This window comes from Clarias gariepinus, chromosome 14, assembly GCF_024256425.1.
Source record: "Clarias gariepinus isolate MV-2021 ecotype Netherlands chromosome 14, CGAR_prim_01v2, whole genome shotgun sequence".
In the NCBI taxonomy this organism is placed as follows: Eukaryota; Metazoa; Chordata; class Actinopteri; order Siluriformes; family Clariidae; genus Clarias; species Clarias gariepinus.
In genome coordinates this window covers 19,477,733-19,485,552 of record NC_071113.1, presented here as the reverse complement: position 1 = coordinate 19,485,552, position 7,820 = coordinate 19,477,733, and the positions used below count along the sequence as shown (strand labels likewise).

The window sequence follows — 7,820 nt, the reverse complement described above, 5'->3', positions numbered from 1 at the left end:
ATTTTACAGCTTTGTGACTTTACAGAACAATTTATCTAAAATAATTTCTACAATCCTCTTAATATTGCTAAAACTATTGGCATTAAATAGGTTAATTGAAAAGGCATTTTTTTGTTTAGAACTTTCCCATTTTATTTATATAGCAACTTAATAGAAATAAACATTCTGGATATAAATGGAAAAATCTATGTATTCATACGTAGCATTATTATTTTCTTGCCAGGGAACAAAACTGAGGTGATCGTGACAAGGAAAAGCTCTGAGATGAACCAGACTCAAAAGGAACCATCCCCATTAGCTTGATAACTAATAGTGCCACCTTAAATGAATCTCTCTAACATTGTTATATCGGGTTGAAAGTGCACTTGTATAACAAGAGAGGTTTCAATTAACATAAATTCTATATATATTTTTTTCTTATCATATCTGCACTGTTGGAGACTTGTGTACAAGACTTCATGGCAGTTTCAGACCTGAAAGAAAAAGTATTGAAGCGATAAACAGATGGTGGCAGTATTGTCCACAAGTTCTCCCACACATCTCCCTGGCACTCCCCTCTTCTTTCAGTCCATTCATTAGAAATAAGAAAAAGGACACACAGGACAACAGAATCTTACTCTATACAGCAAAGCTCAAAACTTTACCTCATAATACCTCAAGTCCAAATGAAGGCAGTTATTTATACCAAACTGAAATGTACATGTTTTATCATCACATATTACAACAGGTATGAGAGTTTGCATCTCTGCAGTGGACTTTATTTTTATTCTCCAAGTGTTACAATGATACTCTCTGGATACACTGATTATGACAAGGATAAGTCATTTGTGTGTGTGAGTGAGTTTGCATCTCCCTTTCTTAAAGTGGTGAATATTATTTCCTAGCTGGTATACCCACCCACCCACCTACTGCATGCATCACTCCGTTTTGTATTGTCTGAGAAAGTGTTCTATATTTTAGTGTATGCTGTTGTCTTCCTTTCCAGTTTGGATAAAAAAAATGCATTTGATTACTTAAGATATTTATTTATTTATTTATTTATTTCATACATTTTTTTTAATGTTGATTTGGAATGCATCAACATCTTTCCCAGTGAATGAGAGGAGGATGAACTGAACAGAATAGCAACACTAAGATGTACAGGGTGCGGAATGCTAACCCTGGGCACGCGCAGTAACGCGGGCACGCGCACTCACGCTCCCAGAGCAACCGAGGCCGCGCGGGAGCGCGGGCACGCGCACTGCGAGGTAGCGACTTGGCGCTGGTGCGGTTTATTTGCAAGTACTCTCTCTCTCTCACACACACATACACACACACTGTTCTCTACGGAAACGGTATTTAAAGTTAAGCTGGTGTTTTCCCGGACAGGCCGGCCTGGCAGCACCGAGTACGCGGACGCGAGGTCAGTACACGGGCTTCCTACTCGCCTCGGTTTGGGTTTAAATGCGCTTTTGTTTGAGAAATAAAGAGTCCCAGTGTTGGCGCGGAGGGTTTGCGGGCTGCACCGCTGCGGCTAACCAGTAACCGCTCCAGCTTCAAAGCTGTTCGAAATCCACGTACGCCTCATTCGCGCTGCATAGAAAATGCGTTCGAATCGCGTGTATCACGTGCTGTGGAGCGGTAAGATATAATATTTGTAAATATACAGTAGATATTTTTTTATGTGTGTGTGTGTGTAACGTGCACGCAGTGCAAAGTGACCAGAGAGACTTGAGGTGGGGTTTAACCTACATAGGATACTACAGTAATAACACTCCTGCTGTTGTTTTGTGTTAAAACAAAAAAAAAAATTAAAACTGAGATTTCACTATGAGTCAGAATGATTTGACAGTTATCTCACTGGAGGCTTTTTTTCTTTCTCAAAACTGTGTGTATCAGTTCTCACTGTAGAGTAGATGCTACTGAGTCGATATTTATATTTCCTCGGGTATTGGGGGTTAATATTGATCTCCGTGACACACACACACACACACAGACACACACACTGATGGTTGGGGCAGATAGCCCGGAGTCAGGACAGAACAACCCAAACCGCTGTGTTTATACATGATTAACTCTTCGCCATTGCGGTTTTTCAGCGCAGAATGTGAGCGCTTGTGCTCCGCCTCTGTGTCTGAGTGAACCGCTGGAGCTGCTGCAGGGCGCCTGTAGCCGGAACACCGCTCACTTCATCACCGCTCACTTCATCACGGCCCACTGGATCCGGGCACTCAGGGCAGCAGAGCACAGGAACAGGTTGGACTTTTAGGAAAGCAAGCTTGTTTAAACTCAGCCGGCTAAAACATTGTACAAGACAAGTGCGTTTTTTAGATTTGAGTTGTGTTCCATATAACACAATTTTTCATAATACTTGATGCTTCTTTTTCTTTTTATTTTTTGTAACTATACAGACAGATTTATGTTTGTATCAGATAAAAAGAAACTTTTTTTTGACTTCAAGTCCTTTATTGATCTTAACTGTGGTTCGGAGGAAACTTGGCCGGTTTAGATTTCACATGAAGAAGACATAAATCTAAAAAAAAAAAAAAAAGCGCATTATTCTAAAATGCAAAATTGTTAAGATATTGCAACATAAATTTGACACGGTTACAGACACTACAGATTTTGTTGCTTTTACCAAAAACGTTTCTTTTCAATTTAAGCAACAGGTCATGTACTTGGTGGTGTAGTGGTTAGCGCTGTCGCCTTGCACCTCCAACGACTGGGTTCGAGTCTCGACCAGGCTCGATTCCCGTCTCTGTGTGCATGGAGTTCCCATGTTCTCCCCGTGCTTGGTGGGTTTCCTCCAGGTTCTCCGGTTTTCTCCCACAGTCCAAAAACATGCAGATTAGGCTAACTGGTGTTCCCAAAATGCCTGTAGTGTGTAAATGAGGGATTGAGTCTATGTGTGTGTGCCCTGTGATAAATTGGTACACAGTCCAGGATGTACCACACCTCTTGACCTACAGTAAGCCTTCTGGGATAGGCTCCAAGCCCCTGTGACCCTGAATACAGGATAAAGCGGTATATATGATGAGTGAGTGAATCATATGCTTCTAGAGCCTTACACCAATTTTAGTATCAGTACTCATAAATAATGAATATGAATAATTTGCATTTTAAACTATTATTTTAGCATAACTCTGAAAAATGGCCATTTTTGATGCGCATATGAAATCATCTCTCCTAAATGGCTGAATTGCTGGAGTCGTCGAAATTTTTTCAGAAGCAAGATTTGTCACTTATCTGTTGAATAAACTTTAGGGGTAGACACATATTTTCTGTTTTACATGTATACCATAAAAATATGAAATCAGCACCGATACTTGTTTTGGTCGAACCTTATACAGCTTTGCTAGTGTGTTTGTTCATTGTAAAAGGGAAAATGGTAACCTACTGAACTGTAGCTTTTTTGGCACTGGCGTGGCATCTTTATCCCATAGTACTGTGCAAAACACATGAGCCGCTCCTCAATTCTTTATAATTTTTTTTCGAAGAGCTAGACATTTTTGTATTTTTATCGGAGTCTTAATTGTAGATAAATAGTTCTCCTTAAATACATTTTTGGCTCTCATTTTCAGTCCCGGCCCTGCACCTGACCAATTTCAGATGAATATTTTGGTTTCTTAATCCACACAGTGACCTATGAATCATTCGAGCAATCAAAATTCAATTCAATTTTATTTATATAGCGCTTTTAACAAAGGTCATTGTCTTAAGGCAGCTTCACAAAAATAAAAATAAAATTTATGGAGGTGTGTATATGTAAGAAAAATGACTAGATGAAAAATGGCTAGATAATAATGAGATTGTCCCTGATGAGCAAGCCAAGGGTGACGGCGACAGTGGCAAGGAAAAACTCTCTGAGATGGCAATAGAAAGAAACCTTGAGAGGAACCAGACTCAACTCAACCCATCCTCATTTGGGTGATAACAGATAGAAATTATATAACATCATGTGTGTTATGCAGGTGAAAGTTTAAAATAACAGAAGTTATTTAAATTTACATGAAGTCCAGTTTAGCACAGGGATGAGTCAGCAGGTGCAGAGGGCGGATGGGGTCTGCATCACTGGGAGCACAGAAGCAGCATGTGTAGCTCCAAACCATCATGAAACAGAATCCAGCTGGAGCCGGTCCTTGTCTACTGAAGCTGGCACAATCTCCAGAAGCCTCAGGATTGGTAGAAAAATAAAGAACAGGTGGAAAGAATTAGCGTAGTTGCCATTAAGGATAGATGTACTGGAGTATGAGGTTGGGGGATGAATTACGTGTATGCCAAATTAAAGAGATGCGAGAGAGAGAGAGAGTCTTGAGTCTATTTTTTAAACTGGGAAACTTTGTCTGAGGCCCGAACATTGTCTGGAAGGCTATTCCAAAGCTTTGGAGGTAAATATAAAAACGTCCTAGCCCCTTTTATAGATTTTGATATTTTGGGAACTACCAAAAGTCCAGAGTTTTGTGATCTTAAGGAACGTGGTGGATTGTAGCGTATCTGAAGGCTGTCTAGATACGTGGAAGCTAAACCATTTAAAGTTTTGATGTAAGTAATACTATTTTGTAATTAATCCTAAACCGAACAGGTAGCCAGTGCAGGGATGATAATATTGGGGTTATATGAGCATATTTTTTTATCTATTGAGAACCCTGGCTGCTCCATTTTGGACTAACTGTAGCTTGTTTATTGAGGATGCAGGACAACCACCTAGTAATGCATTACAATAGTCCAGTCTGGAGGTCATGAATGCATGAAGTAGCTTTTCTGCATCAGATACAGATAAGATGTTCCTAATCTTGGCAATATTTCTAAGGTGGAAAAAGGCTGTTTTTGTGATATTATTATTATGATTTTCAAAGGACAAGTTAGTGTCTAATATTACGCCCAGGTCTTTCACTGTCGAGCTGGTAGTAACAGTACATCCTTCTAAAGGCAGCCTGAATTGTAAGAGCTGTTGTGTACTGTTTTTTGGGCCAATATGTTTTTGGGCCTTATCTGACTTTAGTTTAGTAAAAGAAAGTTATAGGTCATTCAATCTTTTATATCCTGAACACACACAGTTAGTCTAGACAACTTGGGTATTTCGTCTGGTTTTAATGAGATGTATAACTGGGTATCATCAGCATAACAATGGAATTGTGACATTCTAATGATGTAACCCAAGGGAAGCACGTACTGTATATTGAGAACAGCAGAGGTCCTAAAACTGACCCTTGTGGGACTCCATATTTCACTGGCATTACACCAGACAGTTCTCCATTTAGATCTACAAAATAGTATTGATCAAACAGGTATAATCTAAACCATTTTAATGCCTGTCCCCTTAAAAAAGCATTTAACTTGAGGCATGAACTACTGAGAAACAGGTGCAAATGATGATGAATGATCAGGCCGGTGATTAGTATACTGGTGATGCTAAATGCTGAAGGTGGTTCAGACGAGAGGGGAAATGAGGCTGCTGCTTAGGTTGTAATATAAACAACCATTTTTTCAACTGTACTTTTAGACACTTTGTTCCAATTTCTTTTATTTTAATCTGCACAATTTAATAAAGGATGAAGAAATGAGGGGTGACTTAAGACTTTTGCACTGTACTTTGTTTTTTTTTCTTGAAACCTGGATATTGCAGCTTTAGAAATTGTCAGTAAAAAATAGATTAGTTTTAGTTTTAAATGTGGTCTATATAGACTTTTTCAGGTAAAATATAGACATAAAAATTTACAAAGGTTTTACACTTGTGGATGACACTGATGCATACATGAAATCTCCACACATTTTTGGAGCAATGACATTTGGGCTCTGAGCTGTCAATGCCACCCTGTACAACACTGCTGCCTGTCTTTTAATCATCAAAGATACCTCGAGGGGGTCATGTGGTCCTATATGACGGCATGTAGCAAAAACCTTTGTGGAAATAACTGGTAAACTAGAAATAAAACTGGTATCACTTTGGTCAGTCCATTTCAGTCTCCACTTAATGCTGTAATCCCAACCAGGTTCAGTTTCAGAGTAAATGCTGATTTAATATGTGTTGATTAATATAAATACATAATTTTTAAATAACACTAAATGTTTTTTGAATGGATACAAAAATAGATATGAATATTAAGTTCAGTGTTCCTTTATTTCTTTCAGTGATGTTTGAATAGGTTCATATGGCATCACTTGAGGTGAAAAGTGATGGGACTTGTAACAGGTTTTTAACTATCATCTGATCAACAATGACGAATGAGGATCATTTAAACACTTTTTGAAGTTGCATGGGAAAAAAAGAAATGGTAAAAAAAACAGTTTTTTTCTGTTAAATAGTGAAAGTAAGATTGTACCTTCTCATGGCTAGGGAGCATAAAGATTGGACTTTAGAGCAATGCAGAAAAGGTCATGTGCTCTGATGTTCAGATTGACCCTGTTCTAGAGTGATACATGCGTTAGGGTTTGCATAAAGGGAAGTGCATGAAGTGTATATGTGTACAGTCATGTTTTTACGCCATTCCTTAGTATCTGCATAGTCGGAAGGTTTATATTAGACTGCTTGTTTGTTTATATTTTGGGAATTAAAACCAACAACATTTGGTTGGAAATGTAGTATTCAGCAATAAACAAAAATAATAATGAGCGTGTGATCATGTGAGCGGGGTTCACAGAAGTCAGGTGCATGTCTCCTTTCCTAAAGAAAGGTTACAGCTACACCCATTTTAGGTTTAAATCACAACATATACTGATGAGACTATTTGGATTAATGTCATGCATGCATTTAATGACAACAGTCTAAAACTGTAGCTTTGGGAAAAGAAAATAGAACCTGTACACCATGTGTCATGGTGTTTCCACCCCTCCACCTGTATATACTAAATGTGATAATTCTCGGTGGAATCGGTGTGAAATCTGTGATGTGCTTCTTTAAAGAAAGAACAAATTTATGTGAGTCTGTCAGTCATTTTAGTTGATCGTAAAAAAAAGAGAAAAAAAACCCAGACATGCTGTGAGCCAGTAGTGATTCCTCTGTGCTTTGTGAGCCTGACCTCACACTCTCAGCCAAACTCGAGTCCTTCCATCTGCTCCCTGCCTCCGCTTTGGGATCTGTTCAAACTCTGAAATGGGAGACACATGGTGGAGTGAAATCCCAGCCTTTTTTGGTTTGTGGTGGAATGAGGCCGTTTGCACACTTGAATAGTGATTTGGCTTCGTCTCAGACAGCTTAATGTTACTAGGTGTCACTCACCTATTGCTCTGTCAATTGGTGTGAAGTAAAAACTCACTCTACATCAGCATTTGATGTCAATCCCTGCCTTACAGATTACAAAGCACATGGTGATAGCTGTTTGATGAGACATGTCTGGGTGCTAAGAGGTGAGAGTTTGATTGTTGGGATGTTTTGTGTAGTTCCTCTTTGAATGTGAAAGGATTGTATTGTATTTAATTGTATTTGAATCGCAAAAAATTTTTTTGATGAAAGTTTAGGTTAGATTTGGTTTGAAAAATTGTTGTACAACTGGAGAATATTGTGCTCTGGCATTTAATGACTGTGGACAATTAATAATTAAGGAAACATCACAAAAATGTAATTATAAGACTTTGTTGATTTCGTGAAAATCCTTATACTTAACTGTTGCTCCACAGACACTTGTTGTCAGTGTGAAAAACAGTTATGGTTGATTGATTACTGATTAAGCCAGGAAGATGTAGGAGAAAATGTCCAACTAATCAGCCAAAAGAGACACCTGTTATAGAGACCTCAATCTGGTGGCTATGTAGAAATAACATGGATGGCATGGTGTTTGCATGTTAAGATGGCCCTTGTACACTCCACCCAGTCCAGCTGGAGGATCTGATGTCTCCAACAA

At 38.7% G+C, this 7,820-nt stretch overlaps 1 protein-coding gene across 9 annotated transcripts in view; it reads left to right on the top strand.

Moving 5' to 3' along the window:
• Positions 1–1,260: 1,260 nt before the first annotated feature.
• arhgap12b (Rho GTPase activating protein 12b) overlaps positions 1,261–7,820 on the top strand; it is a 53,073-nt gene continuing 46,513 nt past the window's right edge. For 7 of the 9 annotated variants that reach the window (XM_053511907.1, XM_053511905.1, XM_053511906.1 and 4 more), the window contains exon 1: positions 1,261–1,402. The gene's annotated coding sequence lies outside the window, so the exon portion shown is untranslated. Of the gene's footprint in view, positions 1,403–1,471; positions 1,621–2,078; positions 2,236–7,820 lie in introns of those variants that run through there. The other 2 variants (XM_053511898.1, XM_053511900.1) reach the window with 2 other exon arrangements.